The sequence below is a fragment of the Lissotriton helveticus genome, chromosome 1_1 (assembly GCF_964261635.1).
Source record: "Lissotriton helveticus chromosome 1_1, aLisHel1.1, whole genome shotgun sequence".
NCBI classification, from domain to species: domain Eukaryota; kingdom Metazoa; phylum Chordata; class Amphibia; order Caudata; family Salamandridae; genus Lissotriton; species Lissotriton helveticus.
The window spans coordinates 287,023,350-287,040,255 of record NC_136057.1 but is presented as its reverse complement, the minus strand read 5'-3'; the positions used below and the strand labels follow the sequence as shown (position 1 = coordinate 287,040,255).

General features: G+C 46.6%; 1 protein-coding gene across 1 annotated transcript in view; it reads left to right on the top strand.

Moving 5' to 3' along the window:
• Nucleotides 1–2,018: 2,018 nt before the first annotated feature.
• LOC144796503 (aldo-keto reductase family 1 member C1-like) overlaps nucleotides 2,019–16,906 on the top strand; it is a 224,778-nt gene continuing 209,890 nt past the window's right edge. The window contains exon 1 of the mRNA XM_078668206.1: nucleotides 2,019–2,179. The gene's annotated coding sequence lies outside the window, so the exon portion shown is untranslated. The remainder of the gene's footprint in view (nucleotides 2,180–16,906) is intronic.

Genomic DNA, 16,906 nt, shown 5'->3' with positions numbered 1-16,906 from the left:
GAATGAACCTCTACAAATGTCGGAACTTCCAAGAGCGGTGTGGACGACGCAAGCAGCGGACTTCTTTGGGCCTTTGGAGACAGGCAACTACCTGCTGGTGGTTATCGACGAATACTCAAGGTTCCCAAAAGTACGACACGTCCCATCAACATCAGCCACAGCGACACTGTCGATACTGGATGACATATTTGCAGCCTGGGACTCACCAGAAACACTAAAAACAGACAATGGCCCTCCTTTCTCAGGGGAAGATTTCCGCAGATTCATGACCTACCTGGGGATAAATCACAGGAAGATAACGTCGCTGTGGCCTCAAGCAAATGGAATGGTAGAGAGATTTATGGGCAACATCAAGAAGGCCGTTCAGAGGGCCAGGCTGGCGCAAGTATCGCTTTCTCAAGCTCTGTGCCAAGTCCTACATGACTACAGAAACACGCCACATAGCTCCACAGGAAGATGTCCAGCAGAGTTGGTACTGGGCAGAACAAGCAGAACTAGGCTACCACAAATAGAAGCAACATTGGCACCGGATCGCGGCGACATTGCAGAAAAAGACAAAGAGGCGAAAGAGAAAATGAAAAGATATTCAGACGCAAAGCGACACACCAGTGTGCCAGACCTAAAGGAGGGAGACACGGTGGTAGTGTGTCAGAGGCAATAAAGAAAATCTGACAGCACGCTCTCCAAAGACCTGTTACTAGTGACGAACGTAAAGGGACCAATGATAACGGCCGAGTCAGAACACCAGCAGATAACAAGAAACAGCTCACACTTCAAAGAGCTAAAAGGAAACAAGAAGGAAGATCAGGTCAAGGACCAAGAAGAGCAAGGGCCAGCGGAAAAACAACTGGAAGAAACAAGCCCGAGAAGAGTTTGCAGACGTCCAAGACGACTAATAGAAGAAATGTGATGAAGAGAGACACACTGACCGGTGTCAAAGAAAGCCCACATCCATCTCTATCTCCACTCACGCATCCTTGCGTCTTTCAACTTTCTTGTCACATCTTTGTGACAAAGGGGGGAGATGTAGTGACCTGCCGACAGGGCACTAGGACCCTGCAGGTCACGAGGGGGACATTGAAGAAACCGGACACCACATCCTGTCAGGGGTGTGGGGAAGGAGCATTCAAGGTCGGACATCAGGGGATACAGATGTGCGTGGGCACATGGGGGCCAAGCTATATTAATAAAGACATAACGACCATTACCTGTCTCCTGAGTTCCTTTGCGGCGACAACACGACAGTAGTAACAGTTATTACCTCCTCATCCGTCTTCCTCAGCACAGACCCTAGAGAGTAAACTTTCGCTCCTCTTTGGCAGACGATAACCAAGCTAAACAAGCACTGGCCAAGCCAATAGGTCTTGCCGATGTATTGACTTTGTCAATGTCTTTTAGCCATGTTGTTCAGCAGCACGGCTGCTGTGCAGCATAGCTAAAAAGGAAAGTGGTTTAACGTGGCTAGTCCTGGGCGCGTCATAGCGCTTTTCTCAGCCATGCAATGGGCTGAAAGTTATGGGAAAAGCGCTATGACAATAGGGTTGGAGGGAGTAAAGCAGCATGAAAAGGTGGGTAGTAGGGAGTAAAGACCTTCATGTCATTATAGATGTCAGTAGCGTGCATCATCGTCACTGTGCCAAATGCCAGTAATGTTGTGCTTTCCGTTTCATTCCAGCAGATGGCAATGTTGCCTTTCTTAGTGTACCTTATTTGCCTACTGCCCTTAAATCGACCTACTGCAGCACAGTTGATCGTTTTAGTAAATTAGATTTCCTGGGGACCTCACTTGCTGTTTTAGGGACAATATGTTACTTATGAAAATATACTGTAAAATTAAGTTGCATATATATGTTGTGACAGCGAGCACTCTAGTAGAAAATGCAGTTGTATATATTCGCTGAGAGCACTAAGGCTTCACAGAACAACAGGAAGTGACCCCAAAGCACTCCCCTGCGAAAAAAGAGTACAAAATAAGCCAACTAATAGCAAGCAAAGGGCGGCTGCAGTCCCCTTAATGTACACAGCAGTGTTTCGCAAGCAAGAGCGCGTGCACTGGCGCGACCCTAAAAACTGCGACTCCACCCACCCTGGATGGCTCCCACCCTCACACATGCAACAGGGCAGGAAGGCTTGTGACCAGTTCCTGTTTCTTCTTTCTACGAGAGGCAAGCAAAAGCAAGTAAACAGTTCTTGTGTTTTCTTTTATGTAAAAATGAATGTTCCTGTGTTTTTGTTTATGTAGAAATGCTAAATGTGATCATGCATTAAGGCCTGCTGTAGCACTTTACAAAACTGTAGACAGTACATGAGTCCCGCTCGCTTGGGCGCGCCCTTGGCACCGTGCGAGGTCCAACTCGAGCGGACTCAGTACATCGTAAACTGATGAATGGCACCAGCGGCAGTGCCCTGTGGTTCCAACCCCGTTTACCTAGGAGGGGAGTCAGGAACATAATTAAAACAGGTAGTGGGACTGCTGCCTGACTTTGACATGGCGGCGGTCTAACGAGAAGTGCTAGTAGCGTGAGTTTAAAACAGCTGACCCCCAGGATGTGTGTTGCTGTTTGCAGCAGAGGATACTACGCTGTCTGCAACATTGTTACTGCTGAGCTCTAGTATATATTCGACAAAGAGGGTTTCCAAGAAGCACCATCTGGAGGTGCTGAGTGGTCCTCTTGACTAGGAAATTAAGGCCAGATTCGTCCAGGGGGTGGAGTTAAGGAAGGCGCTCCAGTATGTGAGGCAACATTTAGGGGCTTATTTACAAGCCCCTTGCGCCACTTTTGCGTCACTTTTCCCATGTTAAAAGTGACGCAAAAGTGGCGCAAGGGGCTTGTAAATCTGCCCCTTAGTATTTCCAGATGCTGCAGCCCAAGAGGACGACGAGGATTTCTTTCTGCAATATCAGAGGAGAGAGCCGGAAAGATTGGGTCTGCACGGGGGCATAAGTAAAGTGATGATAGAGGTTGACAAGCATACCTTTCCCCATTTTCTTGCCGAAAGATACCCTCTACAAGGGTTTGTAGAATTGCCATAAGGGGTGAAGGGGGACTTATTAATGACAGGATTTCTTCACAAGGCATGATTCTATCTGAAGCGGCGTCATCAGCTGATCCAGCCCAGAAAAGGTTTGAAGATGCAATTAAGAGGGTTCTTGGCGAGGGAGGTGATCAGCTGGTCTTCGGTGACTTTGCTCCAGCAGCAGCGTGGCAGCTGTTGGGAGCTGTGGTGAGTGGTTGGTTTCTTGAAGGTGAAATGGATGCAGCGTTGGTCGGTCCAGTGGAGTTCGGTGGTGTGGTCGAAGGCGACGTGGGAACCTGTGGAGAAGACTGGATCCAGCGTGTGGCCGGCGGCATGGGTGGGTGCCGTGACGAGTTGACTTAGGCCGAGGTTGGCGAGGTTGTCGATCAGGGTGCCAGAGTTGGCGTTGTTGTTGTTCTCGAGGTGGAAGTTCAGGTCCCCACGGAGGATGTAGTCCGTGGAGGCGAGTGCTTGGGTGCTTGGCATGTCGGCGATGGAGTCGCTGAACTGAGCCCAGGGTCCGGGGGGTCTGTAGATGAGTGTTCCTCTGAGGGTGGTGCTGGGCTCGGTGTGGATCCGGAAGTGCAGGTGTTCGGCGGTGTTGAGGGTGTCGTCTGCGTGGGTGGCGACCTTGATGGTGGTCTTGTGGACGATGGCTATTCCTCCTCCGATTCCGTTGGCGCGATCCCTGCGGGTGATCTTGTAGCCGTCTGGGATGGCTATGGCGATGTTGGGCGCCGAGGAGTCGTTCCCCCAGGTCTCGGTCAGGAAGGCCCTGCCTGGGGCGGAGGAGTCGAGCAGATCCCAGAGCTCGACGACGTGTTTGCGTGCGGAGCGAGTGTTGAGGAGTATGCAGCGGAAGTGGTTGGGTCCAGTCCTTGGAGGTTTGGTGGTTCTGTCGCTGGTGAAGCTGCAGGTGTGGCAGTAGAAGGGTCCTTTTCGGGGCGGCCTGAAAGCAAGTGTGGTTTCGGCTGGCATTGAGTGCATGGAGGGTGCTGGCATCGTAGTGGATTCTGGTGTCATGGCGTTCGCGGGGTCCAGGGGTTCTGGCGCTGGGTGCGGTCCGGGCGTGGAAGGGTGCAGACGGGCTTGCCTTAGGCGCGCTGCCGCTGTGAGGCTGCTTCTCGGCCTGCATATGAGGTGGCTTGGGAGGGAGGAGCAGATGGGAGGCGGGAGTGGGGAGGTGAATGGGTGTGCAGCGGGGGCGGGCGCGCAGGGAAGCAGCGGCAGGAAAGGGCCGGATCGGGAGCGACAGGGGGGCATGGGGAACTGGCGCACAGGGCAGAGGGGAGGGAAAAACCCAGGAAACAAGGAGGCAGCAGGGAGGCAGGAACCAGGCAGTCAGGTGACGAGCAGTGGCGTGGGGGTGACCTGCCTGCGAGCAGGGTCAAAGGTCACAAAAAAGTGCAGAAAGGTCACAAAAACAGGGGGAAACAAGTGTCACAGAGGCATAAAGGTCAAAACAAAGGACCGAAAGGTCACAAAAGACGGGGGGGAATGAGTGGCACAGGAGGCAGAAAGGTCACAAAAAACGGGAGGAAACGAGTGGCACAGAGGCAGAAAGCTCACAAGAAAGGGCAGAAAGGTCCCAAGAAAGGGCAGAAAGATAGACTAAAGAAGAGAACAATAGTTCCTATACTGCCCTCACATCCGCTTTTTGGTTCAGAAGGCATCTGGGAGCTTCAGACCTGAAAGTAGCGAAGACATTTATTGCATATGTCCTATTCACAATGATGTCATTATAGAGAATGTTGCAGTATGTGGATAAAATGGAGATTTGCTGCCATCGCTGGGTCTCATGGACCGCATACCTGAGCTTTCTAATAATTCAGCCATCGCAAAAGTATCATCGCTTTGTCATACAATACAAGACAATTCTCCGTTGCTGGTACTACCTTTTCGCGCTCACACCTCTCTGAGAATCTTTACCAAGATATTGGCACAGTTTGTGGGGATTTTCCATGCAAAATGCATTCTGGTATTCCTGCATTTGGGTGACTGGCTGATCTGTTCCTCTTTTTGTCCGAAGGATGAACAAAATGGGGAGGAGGTGTGTGGAGTGGTGGAGATTAATACATCTAAATTAACACAGGCTCAAGATCCCCAGAAAACAGGAGCACATTTCCTGAAACTGGTGTCAAACATTCCAAATCTGCGCACTCAAACAAACTTGACAGTCCGAGACTGGTTAAGACTGTTGTCTGTGATAATCCTACCTTGAGCTATACTCCATCTTTTACCTGATAGTTCATCATTAACTTCAGCATTGGGACTTCAAATCACAGCAATTCGGGCACAGAGTTTTGGTTTTGACAGAAATATGCCAAGGACTCCAGTGGTGGTTATCCACAGAGAATTTGGACGGGTGGTTTTCTCTAGAGGGGTTCCCACAAAAATCATGACGACAGATGAGAGTGGGGTGGGATGGGAAGTGATACTGGACAATAAGTTGGTAATAAAGGAAGGATGGAGTACATACAACTTCATGTTAACTATATTGAAATATTCTTATTTCTTTAAGATAAGGGAGCAATTGGCTTTGGTGTCATCTCACTGTTTAAGGACTGTGCTGAGGAAGATGGACGAGGAGGTAATGACCCAGTTACTTAACTGGTAACCTACCTCAGTCCGAGATCAGGTAATCTTTGTTGCATTTCAAGTTTCCCTACCCACCCTGATGGGTTGGAGGTTCCTTCGGCTTCAACAAACAGGGTAAGCTTGGAAGAAACAGGAAGTGACCATAGGAAGGCTTCCTGTTCTATTGCTTGTCAGGAAGTGGGAGGAATAAAGTCATTCTGGACAGGTGGAATTGCAGGTCTTATGCTTGGTGATCTGTCAGAGAGGAGCGAACACCCACTCTTCAAAGACTGATGAGAAAGACCTGGACTCAAAGTAATTTGTACTTCAAGAAAGAAACCTCCACGTGTACAAGCAGCAACCTCGATGCAACACACCAGGATGACCTTTGCAAACTGTATCACTGCTCTTGTTCCAGCTGCAGAAAACTATAAATAAAACACCCCTGGACACTTGTTCTATAAGGCCATGCTAATAGCAGAAGTCTGGTATATATTTGCTAGTAAAATCAACAAGCCTACCTTTGCTTCTTTACTGAAGTACTCATCAATCAGATGGCTAATGCAGGGTTGTGTCAATTTGTTATGGGTTCGAATCATACCGCAGGACATTGCTTAGATGGGATTTTTTCAGACATCCCTCATCTAAGGTGAACCAGATCTTTATCCATGATCTGGTCTGACCACAAGGCAGTCCTTTTTGAAATATTATAACCTTATAAATAACGCTCTAAAGTCCCCAGGGAACTTTTTGTAAATCGCCCCTAGAGTAAATTAGCTCTCAAACCTGAGTACTGTGCTGAGGGGGCCTCCTGCAGCTCAGGGGCCCCGCACTGTGGGGGCTGCGGGGGCCTGTGGGACGCCCCTGGCTATTATGCAACTAGCTCCACCTAAACACTGTGAACGCGCTAGGAGCTCACCGTCCGAACAATGGTTTAATGACACTCTGAGAGCTCAGAAACAATTATGCCGTAGATTAGTGAGGAAATGGAGATTTGAGGATTACTTATTCAACCATACAGAATATAAATTATCCCTGCAAACATACAAGAAAATCCTTCTCGGGGTAAAAGCCTCCTATTTCACAGAGATGATCATAGTGGCTGACAGAAGCCCTAAAGCCCTCTTCACTATGGTAAAGAATTTGGCCAAGCTGCCAACTGCACCAGATATTAACATTAGTCGGGAGTTTTGTAACTCCTTAGCAGAATCCTTTCAGCACAAGGTCAAGCCGGTTTTCAATACCTTTGTGCTTCCGGACAATTGCCCAGCTCAACCCCCCTTCAAATCAATAAGATACAACCCACAACGCATGTTATCATGTTCACCAGAGTTAGCTACCCTAATCATGTCTTCTTTCACTGCTCTGACTATCGAACAGACCTCCAAAATTATTGGTGTAATTAAATCCGGCTCTCCTTCAGATCCCTGCCTCTAAAATGTTGCATATATCTACAGAAATCATGGTAATTCCCTTCTCAGCGATTTTTAACTCTATCCTCACAATAGGGTGCTTTCAAATGGAGTGGAAGAATGCCTCCATACCTCCGCTTTTAAAGAAATCTAATCTGGATGCTAAGGAGGCTCTCAATTACATACCTATTTCGAGTCTCACTTTTCCTGCAAAAGTGATAGAGAAAGCCATGAATATCGAACTGTCCTCCTTCATCAATGATAATGGCATTCTGGATTCCTCCCAATTTGGATTGCGTGCTTACCATAGCACAGAACTGGCCCTTATCACAGCCACTGAGGAGCTCAGGCAAATTTTAGATGGTGGGAGGAGTGCTACCCTAATCCCTTTGGACCTATCAGCAGCTTTTGATACTTTCAGTCATGAGCTGCTTTTGGTCCCGCTAGCTTACATCGGGATTATGGATAAAGCCCTTTCCCTGCTGGGCTCCTTCCTGTCCGAAAGGTCTCAAGAGGTTGCTTTGGGGAACGATGTTTCTCTTTCCTTTGCGCTGCCTTGCGGAGTTCCTCAGGGTTCAGCCTTTTAATCTTTATGTTACACCCTCCCTTGCCAGACTAGTAAAAGCTATTGTTTTGCCCTTGTGTCCTACACAGACAATAAACAGATTGTTTCTGTGAGCAGTCCATCCAGCTCCACAGCCATCAGTTTTTATGACCGTATGAGCCATATAGCCAATTAGATGACTGATAATTGCTTAAAGCTGAATGTAAATTGATACTTGTATAGCGCACTACTCACCCGCAAGGGTCTCAAGGCGCTTGTATGAATATCACTGTGGAACCCATCCTGGCTTTCCCTGTGAGGTGTCCACTCCTGGGCACCCCCAAGGTGGAGGCCAGGCATCCTTAGCGTTGTGGGGGCCGTTGTGGAGATTAAGCAAGCTATTGCCCAGAGTTGCAGAGTGGGACTCCATGATTGGAATAGGCACGAGGCGAGAATTATCAGGTCCGTGGAATTTTGAGCCCAAGACCCGCCGAGGCGGGGAATTGAACCCTGGTCCCGGGCTATACCGCTGCATCAGGGTCTGCCGCTCTAACCATTGAGCCACACTTCATCCAAGTCTGAGGTTTTGGTGTTAGGGAACAATCCCTCATTTTGTACAGAGAGCTGGTGGCCGGCTCAACTTGGCCCTTAACCTAAACCAGTGCCTAAAGCTAAAAACTTAGGAGTTATCTTTGATACTAGACTGTCTATTGAATCACAAACCAGTTTTCCTCACCTCTGCATGCTTTTTTATCCTAAAAATGTTAAGGAAGATTCTTCCAGTTATACCTACGAACTTAAGGAAAATGGTGGTATCTGTGCTGATATCCTCAAGACTGGGTTATTGAAATGCCCTCTTTACCAGTGCCCCAAGCACAGCACTCAAAAGCTGCAGACGGCACGGAATGCAGCAGCAAGAGTACTCCTAGGTATCTCCAAATTCGACTCCATCGCCACAGCTCTGCTTCATCTTCATTGGTTACCGGTAGCCAAGCGGATCCAGTTTAAATCACTCTGCATTGCCTTTAAATCACTCAACAACCTGTGGCCCTCGCAGCTGGCAAATTTTATTAAGCCATATATTCCAGCTAGATTCCTTAGATCGTCAAACTCGGAAACCTAATTGTTCCTAGAGGCAACAGGGTCAGGTGGGGGGGCCGGCAAGAGCTTCACTGCTACAACAACTAAACTGTGGAACTCTTTGCCAACCTCGCTTAAAAAAGAGACTAGTCTGCTAAAACTTAGAAAGGGCCTAAAAACCTGTTTTTTAAGGGGTAATTTTCATGCTCAGTCCGGTCTGATCTGTTCGTGTTAAGGGCCGCGCCTAGACACCCCAGAGTATTTGTCGCGCTTTATAAATTCATCATCATATCATATCTGAAACATTTAAAAAGCATATTCCCATCAATTCTGAAGGTGGCAGCACTTAGGTCTGTGCCCTTCGTCAGGAACTCAAACCACCCAATAAATAACAAGTTTGCAAAGTGTGGGAGGGGATATCTAAGGTATCAGGAAGGCGGGCATCTGGTGTGCCAATAAGGAACAAAGAGAGAGCTGGAGGAAAGAGACTGAGGATTGAAGTGTAGAGTGTGAAAGTGCTATGAAACACATATTGGCAATGCTAATAAGTCTGGCTTATAAATGAAAGGCCCTCTAAACTCACTGACAAGTTGGGCACTCACTAGTGATCATGTATGTTTATGTATTTGATTAATTTCATTTGTGAGGCACATAACCACTCGTAGACTATAGTCTCTAGCTGCAAGCCGAGTACTACACACCCCAGGAAAAGTGGAATCTTTAATCAAGTAGCCATGTCTAAATAACATTTCTGAGACTTTCACAGTCCCTACTCAAATAGCCTGTTCTTAAGGAACGTTCTGAACCTCAGGAAATGTTCCAGCTCTGTTAAGGAGTAGGGAAGAGAGTTCCAGAGTTTAGTGCAGGCGACAGAGAAGACTCTACCATCTGTATTTGGACATGGCGAAGTCAAGCTTATAGTGGATTTAAACAGTCATGTATTTCTGAAATTTCTGGGTCAAATAAGAGGTTGGTTTCCCATGATACATCTTCTGTCGCAAGCAAACTGCATTAAACTGAATTTGCCTAATGATTGGAAGCCAATAAACCTGTCTCATGCAGGTTGACACATGATACATTTTCTCAGCTTGAAATGCGTTCCAATAACAGCTGGAGCCGGTCTATGCTTGGTTGGCAGGCTCAAGTATATCGAATTACCCTAGTCTAACTTTTCTTGAAAGTGTTAGTCATGGTTACTTTGTGAGTGAAAGTTTGAAAAGGGAATATACTTTTAAAATGTTTTAATTCAAAAAAGTAAGATATAGCTATCGAGGCTATTCAGACTTCCACGGTCAAATTAGTGTCCACAATAATGCTCAGGCTGTGAGCTTAAGTGACTGACTCCGGGCAAGGGCCCATTACAAGGGACCATAAGGAGCTATTCCACTAGAAATCTTGTTATGTATGAGGAGAATTTCAGTTCAATGTTTTGACTGGGAATTTCTGTAACAGCATTACCAATGGGCAGAGATAAAGATTAACAAATATTGGCAAAACTCTGAGTCTCACCTATTGGCTTAATCAATTTCTTGTAGCCATATTGTACAGCAGCGTAGGGGCAGTTAGGGGCAGTGAGCCGCTCTCTGAGTACAGAATTATTCTCTACCGTCACCAAAACACAAAATGTAATTTTCTTACATTTGAGCTGAAGTTCGCCCCCACATGAAGATGGTGCCAACAAGGCCATGCAAAGCAAAGCTCAGTGCCTTTTGATTCTTTGTAGCATCTTCAAACCAGTTCCCATGAGTTTTTTTTTTTTGTTTTGACAGGACTGGAGGGGGCAAGCAATAAAGAGTGAGGGGGTGGGGAATGGAAGGGGCAAGCAACAACAGGGTTAGGGCGGACTGGATCAAGCCCTGATTCACATAACCTATGTCAGACATTCATTCCTTAACTTCTGTAAGAAATTTCTATTTCTGTTAAGATGTAGTATATAAGGACTGCCATTTGACCACTTGTTAGGAGAGATCCTTTGTCTATATTATTGCGCGAAATTCAACCAGAGACGGGCTTGCCTACTGCCCAGCACAATTTGAGGATGCTACATCTCCATTGAAGCTGATAAAGGAGAGTCCCAGAGGAAGACCGACAGCGTGTGTTCGCCCCTTCATAGGTAACACTTTATTTGTGCCTCTACTGATAAAGACAGCTTTTTCTGTGAGCAAGGTATGCAGTGTGTCTCTTCTCCCTAAGAAACTAAACCTGCAAGTTACTCTGCCTTCTATGCTCTCTTGAGTAGATGTAAGGGTTTTAGGCTCCAAATGACATTTTAACAATGTTAGAAATGTTAATGTTATTCCCGTTATTAATAACATTCCATCTAGTATAGGCCCATTTCATTACTCAATGCCGAACCCAAAATACTGGCTAATTGTTAGCTACTCGATTGATTAAGGTGATTGGTGACTTGATTCATCCGGATCAATCTGGTTTTATTCCGCACCGGAACACCGCCCTTAATCTTCGGAGGCTCCATGGAGTTCTCGCGAGAGCTGGGGCCCTGACTGAGCCGGCCATTTTGGCTTCCCTTGATGCCACTATGGCTTTTGATACCATAGAATGGCCGTATCTTTGAGCTGCTCTCACTAAGTTCGGGTTCGGTCCGACATTCATTGCCTGGGTGAAGCTTCTCTATGAAAGGCCGCTCGCTCAGGTGGTTGTTAACGGGAGGGTTTCCAGCACTTTCACGCTCGGGCGAGGTACTCGGTAGGGTTGCCCATTGTCCCCGTTGCTTTTTGCCCTTGCTTTGGAACCGCTAGCTGAGTGGCTTCGCTGGGAGCCCTCGCTGAAGGGCATTCGGTGGACTCCCGACTTTGAGGACCGAATCTCGCTATATGCGGATGATATCCTTCTTTATCTCACGTCCCCTCGGAAGTCCCTTAATGTGCTTTTTGATGTTCTGACCTCCTTCGGGAAGAACTCGGGTCTTGTCATCAATTGGACCAAGTCATGTGTCTATGTTTTGGCCGGAGAGCTCCCCCCGTTGCCCCGTAGATTCCCGATTCAGTTGGCTAAGTCCGGCTTTAAGTATTTGGGTATTTATGTTTCCTTGGATCCTGCCGTTCGATACGACCGTAACCTTCGGGCCCCTCTTCAGCGGCTCAAGCTTGACGTTGTACGTTGGCACCGGCTGCCTCTGTCACCCTTGGGACGTGCGGCTCTTTTCAAGATGATGTCGCTTCCCAGATTTTTATACGCACTCCAGAACTCCTTTGATCCCATTCCTCCTGGCTACTTCCGTGAAGTGGAGGGCCTTCAGAGACGGCTGATTTGGGATGGGCGTGCGCGCATTGCCCTTTCCAAACTCACTCTCCCATGGTATGATGGCGGCATTGCCCTCCCGGACATCAGACGCTATTATTGGGCCTCCCAGCTAAGTGCGATCAATCATGCAACTTATGCCCCCGGTCCGTCGCCAGCCTTTGCAATGGATAAGTATCTTTTGCCCGGTGGGAATTTCAACAGGGCACTATACTCTAAGGGACCCTACAATACTCTGGCTGGACCCACTAAAATTGCTGTGTGAGTGTGGCGTGATGCGAATGCCGCTCTGGGATGGTGTGATAGATTGTCTCGTGCAACTCCGTTGTATGAGTCGGATGGTTTGGGCAATTTGTGGCGGACGAAAGGTTTTGATAAATGGGACATGATAGGTATAATCAGGGTTGACGATCTTTGGTCAAAAGGGAATGTTAAGACTTTTGAGGTGCTTAAGATTAAATATGAGCTTGACGACAAGGAATTCTTTCGATATGTACAGGTACGGCACGCCTTGTTGTCTGTCTTCCCCAAGGGGACGGAGATTCCTGAGTCCTCGCCTCTCGAGGACCGTATCCTTGACGACTACGGACGGAGATTCCTGAGTCCTCGCCTCTCGAGGACCGTATCCTTGACGACTACGTACCTGATAGTACAATTTCACTGATTTATAAAAAGCTCATCAACAACAGAATTGACTTGCTTATGCGCCTCAGGGCCCTATGGACTGCTGATGGGTTGGAGTTGGACGATGAGGACTGGCAAATGGCCGTGTCCTCTCCCAAGGAGGTGGCCATCCCTGCCCGCCTTCGATTCGTCCAGCTCAAGATCCTTCATCGCGTGTATGTTACTGGTCCGCGTCTGGTACGAATGGTGTACTCTGTGGATGGTCTGTGTAAACGTGGGTGCGGTGCGAGTGGTACCTTCCTCCATATACTGTGGGAATGTCCTGAGGTGGCTGCGTTTTGGTCCCGAGTACGTGCCACCATGGAAAGGGTCACGGGGGTTTCACTCCTGCCTGAAGCCAGACGATGTCTCCTTAATCTATGGGAGCAGAATGATTATAACACGGCGCAGATCTGCTGGGCGACCCTTGGTAACATGATTGCGAAAAGGGACATTGCGCAGTTATGGGGTTCCCACAGACCGCCCACACTATCGGCTTGGAAGGAAAACATGGACTGGTGCATGTTCAGAGAAAAGACGGTGTACTTGTCACGGGGAAGACCCAGGAAATGGAACAAAATTTGGTCTCAATGGAACGCTTATCGTGGGAATGTGTGTACTCCCCCTCAAGACTTTACCCTTAACATCCCCTTGTCTCCCTAGATGACATTCCTGGTTCTCTCAATTTAACTGAATATACCGCGCGGTTTCCGCGCTGCCCCCCCCCAACCCGTAATTGATGTTTGAAATATTATATGCATATGTTGTGGAAATACTCCCCGCCAGCTCATGTTTCCCGAAAGTGATTTTCTGCCTTGTGAAGTATATTATGTTATTTTGTTTGTTTTTTGATTTCAATAAAAAACTTATAAAAAATAACATTCCATCTTGCTGTTTTATAAAAGTCTGTGTAGTTGTTTTAGATTTACTGGGAAACAGACTGTTCCTGAAGTAATACATGCTTTTAATTAGGTGTTCATTCTTGTAAGTGCAGTGTGTGTGTGATATTGTGAATTATAAAAATAAAACAGGTTTGTTACTGTTACCACGGTGCCCCTAATCCAGAGGTCTTCAATCTGTGGGGCGCCACCCCCGGGGAGTGGCGGGGGCGTGGAGACCAGGGAAAGGGGTCGCGCATTGCCCAGCCTCACTTGTGCCTGCAATCCAAAATGTTTGCTTTCCTTTTGGAAAAAGACAACCATCCAGGGATGGCTAATTTAGATTGTTATCAGCTGAAGTTTCACCAATTGAGTGTCTTGTGCTGTGAAAAGCTTTTGTGCCAGGGTGCCAGCTTCCCTGAATGAAATGCAAATGTGCCTATCAGTTAATCTGAAAGCGTAAAGGGTGCTTGGCGGCTGGTTCTGGCTTTAATTGATCAAATCACTCCAAGCTTTGTAATGACAAAGATTTGTTTTTTTAAGTGGCAGAGCAAAGAGTTGAGAACTAGGCTGTAAATTGATTGCTTTTAATTATAACTGTATCTACACAGCCCTTAGTACCCCTAAGGAGGTGTTGAAGGGACAGCTATGTAAAAACAAAAATAGCTTTACATACGCACTGGTATTACTAAAGTCTACATTTTGGAAGCGCCAATTTATCATAACATTATTTGCACATTTTGCAGCATTCTATCTTACACTGTGTGTAATGCAAGTATAAAATAATGACTTACATATTCACAGTGCTTTCTGTCACAGGCTGTGACCTCGTAGCACTAAAAATACACTTCACTATTCTCTACTGCACCAATCAATATTTATTATGTGGCTCTCTGGTTACACACAGAACTCTGCAGTGCATAAACTAATAGAGGTTTCATATTGTACTACAGTGCATTTCCCACGGAGTAACAACTTTTTGTAAATTCATTTTTCATTTATGCGGCATATTAATTTATATGTAGATACCTGATGGTGAAAGACCAAAAAAATGTACAGAATATTTTGGGGCTTATTTATGAGAGGCTTGCATCACCAGAGCATCACTTTATTTGATGCTGCAGAGGTGCAAGCGTCTCAACCATACCTATGAGGTGGTGCAAAGCCACCTGCATGGCTTTGCCTGGTCTCATAGATATTAAACATAGCAGTGCAAGTCACTGCATTGCCTTACTCTGCATCAATGATGAGTTCCGTGGGTTTTTCCGCGGGGTTCCCATGCAACACCCATTGATTTTGATGCTGCCCCATATTTACAAAATCACATAAACCTGGGGCAGCTCAAGAAAAGTACGCCTCCCCAGCAGAGGCGTAACAATGAGAAATGTTTTCATTTCTCCTCGTTTTTAGGTCTCGCCCTGGAACAGGGACGGAGACTTATAGTCGGCTGATGCCGGGGAATGAGGGACACAAAACTGGCACGATTTTTAGCATTCGGATTTGGCTGCGCGAACGCGCACGTTCCGTCCTGCGCCGCCCTCCCAGCCTACTGCGCATGCGCCGCCCTCCCAGCCTACCGCGCATGCATGCACGCACACAGACACAGACACACACACACACACACACACGTCGCAGACAGACACTCGCTCACACACACCCCCCCTCCCCCACAGTCACACACACGCACTCCAAGACACATACACACACGCACGCACACACATACACACACATACACAGGCCGCCCCCCCCGCGCCTACATGCTCCTCTCCCTCCGCCCGCCCGCCGCTCAGCAACGCACTCACCGGCTTCCTCTCCTCAGCTGCAAGGCCCGGCAGCAGGACTCTTCTTCCCTCCTTCGGCACCGGGGCGCAGGGTAGGCTCCTGCCTGCTCCGGTGCTCCCTGCTCCCAACACGGCTCCAATCGCGGCTCTTCCGTGGGAGGCGGGGTAGGCTCCCGCCCTCCTACTTCCTGTTTCCGGGTGTCGCGCCGGCCTGCCTGACTTCCTGGTCGCAGGCCGGCAGAGTAACGAGGATGTTTTGCGGTATGTATTTATTTATTTAATTATGCATTTTTATATAGCGCAGACTTTACCCGAAGGCGGTATTTATTTATTTATGTATTTATGCATTTTTATATAGCGCGGACTTTACCCGAAGGCGGTATTTCTTTATTCATGTATTTATGCATTTTTATATAGCGCAGACTTTACCCGAAGGCGGTAATGCTTGCCTTAGCGTAATGGTGTTCCTTCTTAATTTATTGGTGGTGTCCCTGTTAGAATTATTCCCACTTTTAGTCTAGCAATGCTTGGCATGATGTTGGCATCTTTGGCATTATTGAGCCCATCCCTGGTATAATGGGACCACAACGTATTGTGGGCATTCTTGACCCAATTGTGCTTCTCTTCACCAGCGGTGATGGTCATCCCTGGCATGCGATGGGTGTTCATGGAATTGGATGTTGATATGTAGACATGTAAAGCCAGACTCTGTCCATGGGGCAGTAATATTCATGAGTACTTGATGACATGGAGATCAAAGATACAACTAAAACTGAAAAGCCATTATTTTGAGAGACTGTCATATTTGTTTTTGGGAATCAGAAATATTTATTAAAATGAAATGCTTGTAATAACAAGCCAATGCATGATTACCAGCTGTGATCGTGTTTTCAAAATGTTTGTAAAGTTGATATTAAAGTGATAATTCATGCTAATTTCTGTAGTCTTATTTACATCTTGTTTACAATTATACTATACTACTAATGTATGTTTACTAGCCATAACTGTACTGTTATATGTTACATTTTAATTTCAGTGTTTGCCTTTTACAATCATTTTCTTACAAACTACCTCGTAAAACAAAAATATTTATGGCTAAAATATTTTGCACTGTTTGCACAATATATTTGTGATGTTTACACTTACCTATTTGAAATTAAAATGTACAAATGGACATTTAGTCAATTACCATTAAAAAGTTTAACTTTTTTGCTAAGATATTCTTGTAATCTTTTATGCAAACAAATTTAAATACTGCATAAATAATTTTAACAACAAATACTTTATATGTAGCTTTTTATGTACATAAGAAAACTATAGCATAAAGCAAAAAACATTGCCATTTACAATAATAATAGCTCAAACTTAAATAATGCGAGACCTATTGCATTGCAAATGCTTGTTTCCTTTTTGAATGTGCTATATTCTGCAGCTCACATAGAAAGAGGAAAAGGCCTCTTGGGATTGTTTTTGTGAAGCAAGGTGGCCCTTCCTGTACAGAAACAATTCTGCCTATGTTGGTTCTAGGCAGCAGTTTGTGCTCCAACACTAGGGAAAAGGACAGGAATGCACCATATTTACTTAATACAGTGCATTCCTGCCCTTCACATTGACAAAGAGCAGCTCACCAAGACTTGCGGCGCTGCCCTACGCCAATTCCTCATAAATAAGGGCCTTTGTTTTTAGCTACAC